Source organism: Oncorhynchus masou, chromosome 18, assembly GCF_036934945.1.
Source record: "Oncorhynchus masou masou isolate Uvic2021 chromosome 18, UVic_Omas_1.1, whole genome shotgun sequence".
Classification (NCBI taxonomy): domain Eukaryota; kingdom Metazoa; phylum Chordata; class Actinopteri; order Salmoniformes; family Salmonidae; genus Oncorhynchus; species Oncorhynchus masou.
The window spans coordinates 38,511,182-38,529,191 of NC_088229.1; the positions used below are offsets into that span (position 1 = coordinate 38,511,182).

An 18,010-nucleotide genomic window follows, 5' to 3' on the forward strand; every position below is an offset into this window, starting at 1 on the left:
TTATAAGTCATTTATACACATGCCTCCATACATCCTGCCTATACCATACTAGCTGTCATGTTCTGTGTGAGCAAAACACATGATCCACTGGCAAAATTAGTGAAATAGAAAGACAACAAGCAAATCCAATCTTATGTTCATAACTGTCACTTTTCAATTAATTGTCAATTACCCTTTTTCTAAGAACACGCTTAAAATGTATGCAAAGTCATATTGGGTGAGCCACCTCAAATCACATTTGACAAGATCCCCTGGTCTAGATCTGCCAGACTGAAGCAGCATCTGGTTGGAAGAGGGCATGTTAAGAGTTTAGAGTTCCCTCAGATGGGACTATAACGTTGCCCCAGGGCCTGAAACATGTCAGACAGTTTGAAGCAGCAGCACACCACTAGACTCCATCCAGAGATCCAACCACCAAGGTAGTAGAGGAATGCACCATAGTGTATAGCCCTTCCTGAAACAGTCTCGTCTCCCATCCTGAAATATTTTGCTTAATAGTGTCTCTTCTTAGAGCACGCAATACATCAGGTGAGTGGGAGGAGCCAGCTCTCACAACATCCAATCAGACTTTTTCTCCTGATGGGCTCACTGCTAGTGGGAGTTGCCAAACCATGAGCGTACTTTCATCTGGGACCCCATTGGCTGATGCAGTCCACTCCCTAAGCCTAAGGGACCCCCTGTGGTAGCCGAGGTCACCTTGACTTTCCCGCTCTCCTCGCTGGCTGGGGGCTGCCCCCGCACCCACACGTCAGGGTCTTAGATGGTCGTAGATGGAGCCGTCCTGGGGGGAGTAGCAGTCCGGTTGAGCATGTCTGGGGACAGGGTGCTGGAGGTGGCCACAGTGAGTGTTTAGAGACGTCATCCCTTTACCTGTGGGACAAACAGCACACAAGGCCTCGGTTAGAAAACACAGGTTGATTGGTTGATTGGTGGGTGGGTTGGTTGGTTGGACACAGTCAAGATGGCGCCGACAGAGAGGGCTGCCTCGCTTATAGTTCTTAGGAAACTTTGCAGATGTTTTTTTAAATGTATTATTTCTTTCATTGTTAGCCCAGAAAATGTTATGTCTTATTATATAAAGCTGGGAAGAACTATTGGATATCAGAGTGGCAGTAACTCACCAGTACTACCAGCATTGCAACCAGGAATACGACTTTCCCAAAGCGGATCCTTTGTTCGCACCACCCAGGGCAATTGAACTGATTCCAGAGGCCGACCCAAAACAACGCCGACTTAGGAGGTGCGCACACCACCCACCGCTTCCGAGTATATTACTCACTAATGTTCAGTCCCTGGATAACAAAGTTGATGAGATCAGGGCAAGTGTTTCTTTCCAGAGACATCAGGGATTGTAACATACTCTGTTTCACGGAAACATGTCTCTCTGGATATACTGTCGGAGTCAGTCCAGCCATCTGGATTCTCTGTTCATGGAGACAACAGAAATAAACATCTCTCCGGGAAGAAGAAGGGCGGGGGTGTATGTTTCATGATTAACGACTCATGGTGTAATTGTGATAACATACAGAAACTCAAGTCCAATTGTTCACCCGACCTAGAACACCTCACAATCAAATGCAGACCATATTATCTCCCAAGGGAATTTACTTTGATTATAGTCACGGCCGTGTACATCCCCCCTCAAGCCGATACCACGACGGCCCTCAAGGAACTTTACTGGACTTTATTCCAACATGGAAACCATTTATCCTGAGGCTTCAGTTATTGTAGCTGGGATTTTAACGAATCAAATTTGAGGAAAAGACTGCCTAAATTCTATCAGCATATCGACTGTAGTACTCTGCTAAAACACTAGACCACTGTTACTCCAAATTTATCCGAGATAAATACAAGGCCCTCCACCGCCTTCCTTTCGGCAAATCTGACCACGACTCTATTTTGCTCCTCCCTTCCTATAGGCAGAAACTCAAACAGGAAGTACCTGTGCTAAGAACTATTCAATGCTGGTCTGACCAATCGGAATCTACGCTTCAAAATTGTTTAAATCACGCAGACTGGGATATGTTCCGGGTAGCTTCAGAGAATAATATTGACAAATTCACTGAAACAGTAACTTAGTTTATCAGGAAGTGTATAGGAAATTGTACCCACTGTTGTACCCACTGTGACTAATAAAACCTACCCTAACCAGAAACCGTGGATTGATGGCAGCATTCGTGCAAAACTGAAAGCGCGAACCACCGCATTTAAACATGGATAGGTGACTGGGAATATGGAAGAGTACAGAGTAGTCATTCCCTCCGTAAGGAAATCAAACAGGCAAAACATCAGTATAGAGACAAAATGCCACATTGCAATGGCTCAGGCATGAGACGTATGTGGCAGGGTCTACAGACAATCATGGACTGCAAAAGGAAATCCAGCCACATTGCGGACACCAACGCCTTGCTTCCGGACAAGCTTAATACGTTCTTTGCCTGCTTTGAGGATAACACAGTGCCATCGCGGCCCGCTCTCCTTCTCCGTGGCCGATGTGAGTAAGACATTTAAACATGTTAACCCTCGCAAGGCTACCGGCTCAGACAGCATCCCTAGCCGTGTCCTCAGAGCATGCGCAGAACAGCTGGCAGGAGTGTTTACGGACATATTCTATCTCTCCCTCTCCCAGTCTGTTGTCCCCACATGCTTCAAGATGGCCACCATTGTTCATGTACATAAGAATGCAAAGGTAACTGAACTAAATGACTATTGTCCCGTTGCACTCACCTCTGTCATCATGAAGTGCTTTGAGAGACTAGTCAAGGAGCAAGGATCATATCACCTCCATCTTACCTGTCACCCACAATTCGGCAACTGCACCGCCCACAACCGCAAGGTTCTCCAGAGGATGGTGCAACCGCGCAATGCATCACCGGGGGAAAACTACCTGCCCTCCAGGACACCTACAGCACCCGATGTCACAGGAAGGCCTTAAAGATCATCAAGGACAACAACCACCCGAGCCACTGCCTGTTCACCCCGCTATCATCCAGAAGGCGAAGTCAGTACTGGTGCATCAAAGCTGGAACCGAGAGACTGAAAAACAACTTCTATCTCAAAGCCACCAGACTGCTAAATAACCATCACTAGCACAGAGAGGCTGCCGCCTAAATACACAGACTTGAAATCATTGGCCACTTTAACAAATGGAACACTTGTCACTTTAACAATGCCACTTTAATAATGTTTACATTTGTTGCATTGCTCATCTCATATGTATATGCTGTATTCTATACTATTCTACTGTATCTTAGTCTATGCCGCTCTGACATTGCTCATTCCTATATTTATATATTCTTAATTCCATTCCTTTACTTGGATTTGTGTGTATTTGGTACATGTTGTGAAATTGTTAGATATTACTTGTTGCTGCACTGTCGGAACTAGAATCACAAGCATTTCGCTACACCCGCAATAACATCTGCTAAACATGTGTATGTGACCAATAAAATTAGATTTTTAAAAGATTGGATTTGGTTGATTGAATGGTTTTATTAGAAAGTTATAACTCAATACAGCCAGTCACACCAACGCAACGAGAGGACCTGGATGACACCGGATGCCAGATTTAATTGGACTTTTGGGGATGTCCTCCAGTTTGGGCACAGGCAGGGTGACATTGATGCCCTGGGCGGTGCTCACCCACAGCAGCCCCTGGCAGATGAGTAGGCTAGTGACCCGGACGCTGCCCTGCTGACCTGGAAGAGAGACACAACCACCATTCTGTCACTACCTTCTGTTCATGTCAACATTGCAGCCTCCCACTCCCACATCCAACCTTAGCCTCTATGAATACATATGATTAATAGGGGAGGAAAAATACACATAGCCTTACATAGGGCAATGTGAACCTATTACCAGATTGTTCATACCTGTATACAATTATTTTAGACTTACACAAGTGTCTAAAGGGTTGATTTGAATAATGTAAGTGAATAATGTAAGTGAAAAAAGCAGTCGGTGACCTGTGACCTTCTATACTGTACTTGCCTGGGCTGAGGAATATGGAGCATGTTGATCTCGTGCTGGTGATCTCATGTAGGTGCTCTAGGTACGCCTCGAACCTCAGTGAGAGGGGGGGGGGGGTGAATGAGTAAGACAGAGTGAGTGCTTGAGAAAGAGAGGTGTTCTGATTGAGAGACGGAGAGGAGAGGTTGTGTGAGGTTGTCAATGCATGTGTCCTCTTCATACTAGCTACAGTATCATACAGTATTAAAACCTATCCTTTCCAGGGTCATATAGACCTTTTCTCATTTGGGCAGAAGTCTGTCCTCCATCCTCTCTTCTCCGTCCTCTGTGATCTGGAAACCGATAAGTGGTCGAGGAGTGTGTCAATTCGTTAGTAGGCAAATGAAAGATGGTCCTCCACTCCTCGATAGCCTCCTTTTGGCAAAGAAGCACAAGGGTATCCTACCGCAGAAGAATCTTGATATCTGCCACACCCCCTTTGAATCAGCTGTTGTGTTGTCAGAGGAGAAAAACATGCACACATTTAAAAACAATATATTACTTGTCCTTTTATCTATGAAATGTCTTGCACAACTAACCTAATTCGTTTTCATCACTTTACACATTTATTTTGGGATCCACCCCTGTAAACGTAATATGCCTGATGACACGAGTGGAGAAGAAGCTTCTCATTTCATACAAGCGCATTTTCGTCCACGTTCACTCTCCTTGCCGCCTCTCCTTGATTACCTTTGACCTTCTTCAAAAGGAGCCGAGAGGACAGAGGAGAGAGGACGAAGGAATTTAGCAAATCTAATTGAGAAAAGGCCATAGTCTCTATTCTTTTCCTATCCTTCCCTCACTCCCTCCCTCCCTCTCTCTCCCTTTCCTTCAGCCCTGTGTAAATGAGGGTGTATAGAAGGATGTGTTTTGCCCACCTGGAGGTGGAAGCTGGAGCCCTGGAAGACGGTGACAAAGTTGGCACAACTGGCCCACAAATGTTCTCCAGGATTAGGAGGTTGTGGATGCGGCCACTGCCCACAGTCACATCTGCTTTAGGGAGTGCTAAATCGTGGAAATGGATGGTTACAATTGAGATCACCTGTGCAGGTGAGTTTAGCACCCACATCCCTGGGTCGCTCCTTTTTTCAGTTCGCCGCAGCTAGCGACTGGAACGAGCTGCAAAAAACACTCAAACTGGACCGCTTTATCTCCATCTCTTCATTCAAAGACTCAATCATGGACACTCTTACTGACAGTTGGGGCTGCTTCACGTGATGTATTGTTGTCTCTATCTTCTTGCCTTTTGTGCTGTTGTCTGTGCCCAATAATGTTTGTACCATGTTTTGTGCTGCTACCATGTTGTTGTCATGTTGTGTTGCTACAATGCTATGTTGTTGTCTTAGGTCTCTCTTTATTCTTTATGTAGTTTTGTGCTGTCTGTCTTGTCGTGATGTGTGTTTTGTCCTATATTTAAAAAACAAAACAAAAGAATTATCCCAGCCTGTCACGCCTTTTGCCTTCTGCTAGGGCGTCATTGTAAATAAGAATTTGTTATATAGAGAGATTACCTTGTGTTAGTACGCTGGCCAATGCTCATTGCAATAGACCCATCCTGTTAATTTGTATTACCTTGATTATACGAGAAAATAGCTGTGATGTAAGATATGACTGTGTGATTATACAGTTGGTTCGCCGTCTCACCTCCACTCTTCCGAGCGTAAACGGCAACTATTCCATTTCCCAGCCCAGCGAACAGGAAAGAGGCAGTGTTTCAGGCACAGAACTGGACAACTGTCTGGGTGGGAGAAGGTCAGAAGGCACTGGGTGGCCGTTTCCACACTAAAATACACATGGATCCTGGGAAATGGAGTTAATGAGAAATGGGGTGACCTCAAGGGCATTTAAATATTAGTTACATGACAATAACATGAGCAAACATGAATTCTACTGATAGAGTTGTGTGTGACAATACATGCCACAATGAGCTGAATGCTTAATGTTAAGTTTGACACTTTTCTTCCTGATTTGTTGGTTCCTTGATGGGGAATAGTGGATAAACAAATGCATAAGGTGCAGCATAAAAAATACTGCCATTTTTGTTTGTACTACAGTGTACATGATGACTCACTTACCATCCTGTAGGCCTGCACAGATGGTGCTGCCAGAGCTGGCTGTGTTCTTTGCAGCAGTGTCTGAATCCTCTTCCTCTTGGGTGGGACAGGGGCTCCTTCATGTGGTCCAGAAACAGGACTGGCAACCCCAGCTGGATGGGCTTGACCGTGTGTGGCGTGGACTGGTTCAGAGAGAAGATTTCCACTTGACCGTGGTTGCGGTCACCTCCACTGGCTACCTGGTCATTACAGATAGAGGCTGTTAATGGGCCAACCAGCCATTGATCACAGGTCTTATTCGTGACGCTAGACCCTCTGAGCTAAAGAGCTAAAGCTAAGGCCTAGGTTACTTTATCACATGAACCAACATAGCTCATTGAACCACCTTCATTACACTTCCTACCACTAACCTAACCTCCTCCTCCTCCTCCTCTCCGCAGCTCAGTTCAGTCCTGGAATCTATTTACAGTTTGCAGTGTTTACCCAGAGATAGCCCTGCGGTAGAGATGTGCTGGCTGCAGAAAAGCCCAGCAGCGCACAACGGACCGGGTGGTGAAGGGCCGTCTTCAGCTGCAAACAACACAACAAATGCTCAGTTTTACCCACAAACCTACTGTAATCACTACTCAGTTATAGCAAAGAGGATTGGAAATGCATAGTAAGTGTCTCTGGTTATATGGATAAAGGCGGTATTGTACATTATAGGCAATATATTGCATATTACAGCTACATTTTAATTTTTTATTTTGTTGGTTACCAGAATGTTCCTTTGCCTCAATACGGACGTTGAATAATGACCTGAGGAAATGGTTTTCCTTTGACATTATTAGAACGTCTCTGCAACATCCCGCTTGACTTCATGTTCAGAGGACATAGAGTATTTGAGAGTAGTTTGAGTGTGCATCCAATGCTCTACTCAATCCAAAATGGTTACCAATTCCATATTCCAGGACAAGTAAAAAATAATACTCATCTCACACAGGAACGGTGCTTTCGTGAAAACTAGGAACCCTGGAAAAAAACGAGGTCATATAATGACATCAGTGATCTTCAGGTTGGAAAGTCAGAGCTCTAGAAAAATTCCCAAGTTTCCGACATGGAATTTTCCAGTTGGATGTCCTTTCAAAACGATTTTTTCCATTCGGATCTAGTTTTTTGTGAGTTCCCAGTTATCTTGAACGCACTGAAGTTGGAAGTCGATTTCCCAGTTCCCAGTTCAGAGTTCCAAATTGTTTTGAACGGGACAGAATAAAGCACAATGTTTGTTTCTCACGACATCCTTAAAGACCCAGTACAGTCAAAAACATGATCCCTGGGTTTTATATATATATTTCCACACTATGAGTTTGGCATAATACTGTGAAATTGTTTAAGTTGTGTTACTGCGCGTTTAGTGTAAGAGTTGTTTGAAAAGACTGCCTGAAATTTCTGCCTGTTTTGATGGGATGGAGTTTTGGCCTGCCTGGTGAATGAGTTAATAGACCAATAGGAAAGAGAGTTCCAAACATCTCTGCCAATAGCAGTTAGTTTTCAGTTTTCCCCTCCCCACTCAGACCAGAGAGATTGCTCTTTGCTAAGAAGACAATTTTAGTAAAAAACAATCTCAGCAGGGTACTTAATTGTTACCCAGAAATTATTTGATATTGAGATAAAAACGCCTGCATTGGACCTTTACCATTAGAATTCAAATGAGATTTGGTTCTGGGTGCTGAGATTACAGGGTCGATTCAAAAAATAAGTAGTGTAACTTGTAACTTAGTGTAATTTTAACATTCTGTCAGGACGAGCACGTTCAACGTAATAAAAAAAAACATGGTTTCCCATCTCAGGAGGTAAAATAAAAAAATACTATATTAAGTACCAAATAAAATAACAGGGTTAACGATTTCATCTTAAATCAGCCATCAATCCCTGTGTGACAAGGGGAATGGAAGCTTGTCGTATGCAACAGGGAGGGGCAATTGAATGCAATCTTCACAAAACTTTTGAATTGTTAAAACATTTCTGGCCTGTCCATCTATGGCAGGTCTGCCCAATTCCAGTCCTGTTTTCATCCTTTCCTTCTAATCAGGGACTAATTCAGACCTGTCACACCAGGTGAATGCGATTAACTACCACGTAGCTACAAAAACCAGAAGCACGTTATGCTCGACCCACTCAGTTTTCAACAAAACAGAAAATGGCCAAAAAGAGTAGAACCAACTCACCTGCTTTTACACTATGATTTGACTATTAGATGTTCAATGTTTCTTTTGCAAAAATGATTTTATATTTTACTTTTTAAAACGAGAGTTCAGTTCATGTTACAGGGTTGACCTTAAAACAAGGGACAGCTGTTGTTTTTTTAACCTTAAAATGAATCACTAATCACATGAAATAAATAATGATCTTCTGAAATGACTTTGTCAAACCAACAAAATAACTAGGGCTTTACAATAATGGTGAAAACTTAATGTTGCGGTTTACAGTCTACTGCAGTGGGCTAAATCAGGGTCACACAGAGTGTTTCTTGGTAGTCTTGGATGAATCTACTTTGAAACAAAATGATCTACACATGGTTATGGGCTTAAAAAAGAAGAAGACACCTGAACCATGTCAGATATGGATGTTGAGTTTGCATCCCAATATTACATCACCGAAGACTGAAATATAACAAAACTGTTTGACGTAGAAACACTAGACTTTTGGGGTAAAAAAATAAATAATGCTAATCGTGAAAAATATTAAAAACATTCCACCCATGAGGCCAGTAGGTCAGTTGACTGCAGGAAAGGGCTACGTGGGTTAAAGTTTTCCGAAAGGTCATAGAGAGCACACAGAGGGACATGTCGAAATGTTGGATTTTTAGCACTTTAGCAGATTCATTGACATTTTCCATGTGGTCTATATTAAAAGGGCACTTTATTTAATATAACAGGCTTTTAAAAAATCGAATATTGCTGCACAATTTCTATCAAAGGGATGCAAAAGGGACTCATTTCGTGGAACGAACCTACACTCTGGGTGGCAGATTGTTTTGTTGAATACTAGTATTGAAACATGCATTTATATTTGCAGATAAAGACAAATGAGATTTCCGATGAGGTTTGATGGGACGAGGCCGATGGTATTAGACGAACAGGGATAACAAAACAGACATAGTGGGGTTGAGCTGCAATATGATTACACACACTCACACACTCTGGGTATCAGTCAGAATGAAGACAAATAAAGAGTTTGGTCACATTACTAAGCTACATATGGATGAAAATTGGAACATTGTAGATCAAACACAGGGACAAGTTCATCATCTCCAAGCACCCTGCAGTGGTTCACAGTCTCCAGGTAACTGGCCTCTGCCACTGCTTCTGCATTTCCATACAAATTGTGTAAATGTATTTTCCTTTGAGCTTGCCATCCATCGCACACAATTTCTCCTTTCAGAGACGGAGGCATCTGAATTTCAAATAGTTAAGATGAAGGGAATAGTGGTGTCCAGTATGTAAGAGGTCGGAGGAGCGGAGGGAGATGGAAAGAACACTGGGCTGCATCCAAAATTGCATCCTATTCCCAATATAGTGCACTACATTTGACCAGACCCAGCGCACTATACGGGAATACGGTGACATTTTGGACGCAGGCTGGTCTGTGATTTACTGTTTACTTGTAATGTATGCAGGAATATGTATGCAGGAATATTTGTGGGACATGGGCCATCAGTCTTTCAATCTCAATTTGGAAAGATTAATTTGAATACCATCCAGCATTTGCCTCGCTTTATGGATTATCGTCAGGACTCAATGGCCTCAGCCGAGTCACCAGAAATAAGGTGCTTACCCTTTGATCTCTCCTCTATCCCTAGACACAGAGACTGTGAAAGAGGGGAAACTGAGAGAGAGTGTGTTGATACGGTATCGGAAGTATATGTGTTGAAAGGGGGAGGGGAAACACAGATTATCACTACATCTGACAAATGACATGACTCCAGATTGAAACAAGCCATGTCATTCATTTTGTGGGACTTCCGAGGCTGTGGGGGATTTCACTTTGCTCAAACAATGAGAGAGAATAATGATAGCATCCCATCTCCTCTACAGGACACACGTAAGCATGCATGAATGCATGAGGGCACACACACAGGCTTACTTTCACTTTACAGAAGGTTTCCTTTCATCTTAACTGCATTATTCTATTATAATGAGTTAGTTTTGCACATTCACAGAGCCAACAGTGCATATTTGATATCCTTTTCAACATCCTTTGTTACTTTAACCCTGCAAGGCAAACTATGTGTTAGCGCGGCATAATAACTGGAAGAGCACATAATATCTTTCATCTTAACATACCTGCCTTTTACTCGGTAAAGAGCTATTTTGTAAGAGCTTGAAATACTGCTTTAGGATATACTGCTATTTTTTGCCCCTCGGGGATATATGTGTGTAAGACCAAGGTCGCATATCATTATACCAATGATGTTATAAATGAACTCAACTCAACAAATGTTGAATTATAATAAACCCACTGGGCAAAAACTGGTTGACACAATGTTGTTTCCAACATGGGAAACTGATTGGATTTGTAAAAAGTCCTCAACATAAGGGATTTTTTAAAATACAAATATATACATATATTCATATACAGTGCATTTGGAAAGTATTCAGACCCCTTGACTTTTTCCACAATGTGTTACTTTACAGCCTTATTCTGAAAAATAAAAATAATAAAAATCATCAATCAACACACAATACACCATTGTGACAAAGCAAAAACACGTTTTTAGATTTTTTTGTGCAAATTTCTTAAAAATAAAAACAGAAATACCTTATTTACATAAGTAGTCAGAGCCTTTGCTATGAGACTCGAAATTCAGCTCAGGTGCATCCTGTTTCCATTGATCATCCTTGAGATGTTTCTACAACTTGATTGCATTTGATTGGACATGATTTTGAAAAGGTACACACCTGTCTATATGAGGTCCCACAGTTGACAGTACGGGTCAGAGCAAAAACCAAGCCATGAGGTCGAAGGAATTGTCTCTAGAGCTCCGAGACAGGATTGTGTCGGGGCACAGATCTGGGGATGTGTACCATAACATTTCTAGAGCATTGAAGAATACAGTGGCCTCCATCATTCTTAAATGGAAGAAGACTCTTCCTAGAGCTGGCCACCTGGTCAAACTGAGCAATAAGGGGAGAAGGGCCATGTCCAGGGCGGTGACCAACAACCCTATGGTCCCTCTGACAGAGCTCCAGAGTTCCTCTGTGGAGATGGGAGAACCTTCCAGAAGTACAACCATCTCTGCAGCACTCTACCATTCAGGTCTTTATGGTAGTGGCCAGACGGAAGCCACTCCTCAGTAAAAGGCACATCAGTTAAAGGCACAACAGTTCGCTTGGAGTTTGACAAAAAGGCACCTAAAGGACTCTCAGGCCATGATAAACAAGATTCTCTGGTCTGATGAAACCAAGATTGAACCCTTTGGCCTGAATGCCAAGCGTCACTTCTGGAGGAAACCTGGCACCATCCCTACAGTGAAGCATGGAATGGCAGACTGGGAGACTAGTCAGATTGAGGGAAAGATGAACGTAGCAAAATAGAGATCCTTGATGAAATCCTGCTCCAGAGCGCTCAGGACCTCAGACTTGGGTGAAGGTTCACCTTCCAACAGGACAATGACCCTAAGCACACAGCCAAGACAATGCAGGAGTGGCTTTGGGACACGTTTCTGTATGTCCTTGAGTGGCCCAGCCAGAGCCCGGATTTGAACACAATCTAAAATCTTTGAGACCTAAAAATAGCTGTGCAGCGACGCTCCCCATCCAACTTGACAGAGCTTGAGAGGATCTGCAGAGAAGAATGGGAGAAACTCCCCAAATACAGGTGTATTGTCATGTCATACCCAAGAATAATTGAGTCTGTAATGTTACCAAAGGTGCTTAAACAAAGTACTCAGTATAGGGTCTGAATACTTATGTAAATGTGAGGGTTTTTATTTGTAATACATTTGCAAAGATTTCAAAAACACTGTTTTTGCTTTGTCATTATGGGGTATTGTGTGTAGATTGATGAGGGAAAAATACAATTTAAGTAATTAAGGCTGTAACGTAACAAAATGTGGAAAAAGTCAAGGGGTCTGAATACTTTCCGAATGCAGTGTTATATATATATATACAATGCATAACAAAGGGTGTTGTTTATATATATATATATATATATATATATATATACTGTATCTCAGGGGGTTGGTGCCACCTTAATTGGGAAGAATGTGCTTGTGGTAATGACTGGAGTGGAATTAGTGGAATTGAATCAAATACATCATACACATGGTTTCCAGGTGTTTAATGCCATTCCATTTGCGGCTGCAAGTTGCTCTGAATAAGAGCGTCTGCTAAATTACAGGAAATGGCCATGTAAAAAATGTTCCTCTGGTAATTTAGTGGTCTCTTAGATGAGCAAGGACTGCTATTCTCCTCATGTGAGTGAAGGATTCCATTTTCTTTATCAAACAGCTTCCACAATCTTATCAGTCAATTTGGCTGACTTGTCCAGCTCAGCTGCCAGGAAATGTTAGAGATATCAACACTGACTGAACGAGATGTAACCTGCTAATCATAGCCTGCGACACACAAAGGAATCCCAGTCACACTACTCTAATTGCTAATTATTCTATTTTTTTCTGCTCTCTGTTCAAGCGCAAATCCACCAATGTACCAGATACCTTCAGAGGAACTCAAACTTCATTTCTCACTTTACTTTATTACAGTGTCATCTAACCAAAATTGTTTTCTTCAAAAAACCATAAAATGTATCTTTGTTGTCTACGATCGCTTTCCTACTCTCTTAAATGGCATAATTCTGCTGTCAAAATATGTCCACTCCACCACTGAGCTTCCTCACAGCTATAGCTGCTTACCTCTAGGTCTTGAGTTGAGGGAAAAGATGGGGAGTAGTCAGGCTAGAGAGGGACACCAGAATGGAGGTCTAGTCTTCACATCATCCTTCGCACATACCCAGCCCGCCGTGTTCTCTTCCCCTTGGTCAAAAGAGATATGTTTAGCTGTACACCTCTAAAACATCCATCAGTGGGCAAAACATATACGATGACCAATATGCGACAAAGCTTAAATATGTATTTGGTCTGTATTAGGAGTAGGCTAGCTAAGCTCGTAGGCTAGCTATACTGTTAAAGATTCACCCAGGAGATCTTGCTGAGGGGACTGGCGCTGTTGGAAAACCATTAAACTGACCGGCCGTCCAGATCCGAGGGACAATAAAATAAATGCATTAACATATAGGCATACAGGCTCACACGTGTCTGCAAACAGACATAAACAGACAATCACAAGCAAGAATGGTGCAGATGGGAATGGAGAGGGGCTTTGTGAACATCCAGACTACACTCCAGGTCTCCCTGACCTAGCCCTGACCCTGCATTCTAGAGCTATGAGCTAGTGGATCATGTTGCTAATGCTGGACCTCGGATTGCTTTAGTAGAGAATGAGTTTCTATCAGAAACATGAAAAAAAGCACTAACTGCCTATTTGGCATTTAAATGACTGGCTGTAGTTGTAAAGGGCACCAATATTCCAATAACAAACCACACAGGAATAGACTAGCCACAGCTTGGCAGTAGACTAAGAATGTGCCAGTCCATGCCACCCACTCCAAGCTGTCCTGCCATCTGCTACCCACCTAACCAAGGGAGGTCCCAAAGACCAACCACCCACGCACACACACATAGTAACACAAGGAATAAATACACAATGAGTAACACTAGCTTGGCTACATACATGGGGTAACAGTACTGAGTCGATGTTCAGGGATACAAGGAAATTGAGGTACATATGTACATATAGGTAGGGGTAAAGTGACTAGGCAACAGGATAGATAATAGACAGTAGCAGCAGCGTATATGATGAGTGTGAAAGTGTGTGTGTGTGTGTGGCGAATGTGTGCCTGTGTGTACGTGTTATGTGTGAGTGAGTGTGTGTGTGTGCGTGTGTGTGTGTGTGTATGTGTTGGCGTGTCAGTGTAAGCATGTGTGAGTGTGTAGTGTGGGTAGAGTCCAGTGGGTGTGCATAGAGTCAAAAAGAGTTAGTATAAAAAGGGTCAATGCAGATAGTCCTGATAGCTATTTAGTTAGCTATTTAGCAGTCTTATGGTTTGGGAGTAGAAGCCTTTTGATCGCAGACTTGGCGCTCCGGTACCACTTGCCTTGCAGTAGTAGAGAGAACAGTACATTTTTTACTTCCTCTGACACCGGCTGGTGAAGAGGTCCTGGATGGCAGGGAGTTTGGCCCCAGTGATGTACTGGGTTATATGCACTAACCTCTGCAGCGTCTTGCGGTCGAATGTCAAGCAGTTGCCATACCAAGTGGCGATGTAGCCAGTCAAGATGCTCTCAATGGTACAGCTGTATAAATCCTTTTGTGGATCTGAGAGCCCATGCCAAATATTTTCAGCCTCTTGAGGGGAAGAGGCATTGTTGTACCATCTTCAGGACTATGTTGGTATGTTTGGATCAAGATAGGTCCTTAGCGATATGGACACAGAGGAACTTGAAGGTCCACTACAGCCCTGTCAATGTGAATGGGGGCGTGTTTGGCCCTCCATTTCCTGTAGTCCACGTTAAGCTACTTTGTCTTGCCCAAGTTGAGGGAGAGGTTGTTGTGTGGCACCACACTGCCAGGTCTCTGACCTTGTCCCTAAAGGGTGTCTCATTGTTATTGGTGATCAGGCCCACCACCGTTGTGTCAAACTTGATGATGGTGTTGGAGTCGTGCAAGGTCACGCTGTCGTGGGTGAACAGGGAGTACAGGAACAGACTTAGCACGCACCCCTGAGATCCCCGTGTTGAGGATCAGAATGGAAGATATGTTGTTGCTTACCTTCACCACCTGGGGGTGGCCCGTCAGGAAGTCCAGGATCCAATTGTAAAGGGAGGTGTTCAGTCCCAGGGACCTTTGCTCATTCATGTGCTTGGAGAGCACTATGGTGTTATGTACGCTGAGCTGTAGTCAATGAACAGCATTCTCATGTAGGTGCTCCTTTTGTCCAGGTGGGAAAGGGTAGTGTGGAGTGCAATAGAGATTGCGTCATCTGTGGATTTACATGGGCAGAATGCAAATTGGAGTGGGCTTGTTGGTGTTGTTGTGAGCCATGACCAACCTTTCAAAGAATTTCATAGTTACAGATGTGAGCGCTATGGGGCGGTAGATATTTAGACAAGTTACTTTGGTGTTCTTGGGCACAGGGTTGAAACATGTAGGTATTACAGACTGGGTCAGGGAAAGGTTGAAAATGTCAGAGAATGCACTTGCAAACTGGTCAGCACATGCTCTGAGTATGCATCCTGGTAATCCGTCTGGCCCTGTGGCCTTGTGAATGTTAACCTTTTTAAAGGTCTTACTCTCTCGGATACGGAGAGTGTGATCACACAGTCGTCCAGAACAGCTAATGCTCTCATGCATGTATCAGTGTTACTTGCCTCGAAGCAAGCATAGAAGGCATTTAGCTTGTCTAGTAGGCTCCCGTCAGTGGGAAGCTCTCATCTGGGTTTCCCTTTGTAATCCGTGATAGTTTGCAAGCCCTGCCACATCCGACGAGCGTCAGAGCCGGCGTAGTAGGATTCGATTTTTGTCCTTTATTGACATTTTGCCTGTTTGATGGTTTGTCTGAGGGCGTAGCTGGATTTCTCCTAAGCGTCCGGATTAGTGTCTCGCTCCTTGAAAGCGGCATATCTAGCCTTTAGCTCAAATCAAATCAAAGTTTATTTGTCACGTGCGCCGAATACAACAGGTGCCGACCTTACAGTGAAATACTTACTTACAGGCCCTAACCAACCGTGCAATTTTTAAGTAAAAAATAGCTATTAGGTGATCAATAGATAAGTAAAGAAATAAATACAACAGTAAAAAGACATAGAAAAATAACTGTAGCGAGGCTGTATACAGTAGCGAGGCTATATACAGGCACCGGTTAGTCGGGCTAATTGAGGTAGTATGTTCATGTAGGTATGGTTAAAGTGACTAAGCATATATGATAAACAGAGAGCAGCAGTAGCATAAAAGATGGGTTGGGGGGGGGCAATGTAAATAATCTGGGTAGCCATTTGATTACTTGTTCAGGAGTCTTATGGCTTGGGGGTAAAAACTGATGAGAAGCCTTCTGGTCCTAGACTTGGTGCTCCGGAACCGCTTGCCATGCGGTAGTAGAGAGAACATTCTATGACTGGGGTGGCTCGGGTCTTTGACAATATTTAGGGCCTTCCTCTCACACAACCTGGTGTAGAGGCCCTGGATGGCAGGTAGCTTAGCCTGCCCTCTGTAGTGCCTTGCAGTCGGAGGCTGAGCAGTTGCCGTACCAGGCAGTGAGGCAACCATGCTCTGGATGTTGCAGCTGTAGAACCTTTCGAGGATCTGAGGACCCGTGCCAAATCTTTTTAGTTTCAGGATGCTCTGGATGTTGCCGCTGTAGAACCTTTCGAGGATCTGAGGACCCGTGCCAAATCTTTTTAGTTTCAGGATGCTCTGGATGTTGCCGCTGTAGAACCTTTCGAGGATCTGAGGACCCGTGCCAAATCTTTTTAGTTTCAGGATGCTCTGGATATTGCCGCTGTAGAACCTTTCGAGGATCTGAGGACCCGTGCCAAATCTTTTTAGTTTCCTAATATATAGGCTTTGTCATGTGCTCTTCACGACTGTCCTGGTGTGTTTGGACCATTCTAGTTTGTTGGTGATGTGGACACCAAGGAACTTGAAGCTTTCAGCCTGTTCCACTACAGCCCCGTCGATGAGAATGGGGGCTTGATCCTCCTTTTCCTGAGGTACACAATCATCTCCTTTGTCTTGATTATTTTGAGTGATAGGTTGTTATTCTGACACCACCCGGCCAGGTCTCTGACCTCCTCCCTATAGGCTTTCTCGTCATTGTCGGTGATCTGGCCTACCACTGTTGTGTTGTCTGCAAACGTAAGGATGGTGTTGGAGTCGTGCCTGGCCACGCAGTTGTGGGTGAACAGGGAGTACAGGCTGGGACTGATCACGCACCCCTGAGGGGCTCCAGTGTTGAGGATCAGCGCGGCGGATATGTTGCTACCTACCTTCACCACCTGCGGGCAGCCCATCAGGAAGTCCAGGATCCAGTTGCAGAGGGAGGAGTATAGTCCCAGGATCCTTAGCTTAGTGATGAGCTTTGAGGGTACTATGGTGTTGAACGCTGAGCTGTAGTCAATGAATAGCATTCTCACGTAGGTGTTCCTTTTGTTCAGGTGGGAAAGGGCAGTGTGGAGTGCAATAGAGATTGCATTATCTGTGGATCTGTTTGGGCAGTATGCAAATTGGAGAGGGTCTAGGGTATCTGGGATAATTGTGTTGATATGAGCCATTACCAGCCTTTCAAAACACTTTATGGCTACGGACGTGAGTGCTACGGGTCTGTAGTCATTTAGGCAGGTTGCCTTAGTGTTCTTGGGCACAGGGATTATGGTGGTCTGCTTGAAACATGTTGGTATTACAGACTCAATCAGGGACATGTTGAAAATGTGGACACCAAGGAACTTGAAGCTCTGCCAGTTGGTCAGCACAAGCCTGGAGCACATGTCCTGTTAATCCATCTGCTTACGGAGAGCTTGATCACACAGTCGTCCGGAACAGCTGATGCTCTCATGCATGCCTCAGTGTTGCTTGCCTCGAATAGAGCATAGAAGTGATTTAGCTCGTTTGGTAGGCTTGTGTCACTGGGCAGCTCGTGGCTGAGCTTCCCTTTGTAGTCTGTAATAGTTTGCAAGCCCTGCCACATAAGACGAGCATCAGAGCCGGTGTAGTACGATTCAATCTTAGCCCTGTATTGACGTGTTGCCTGTTTGATGTTGCCTGTTTGATAGTTTGTCGGAGGGCATAGCAGGATTTCTTATAAGCTTCCGGGTTAGAGTCCCGCACCTTGAAAGCGGCAGCTCCTTTAACTCA

The 18,010-nt window shown here is 43.9% G+C and overlaps 1 pseudogene; it reads right to left on the minus strand.

Moving 5' to 3' along the window:
- Window positions 1-748: 748 nt before the first annotated feature.
- The window catches only part of LOC135559356 (rho guanine nucleotide exchange factor 10-like protein), a 38,628-nt pseudogene continuing 21,366 nt past the window's right edge, over window positions 749-18,010 (minus strand).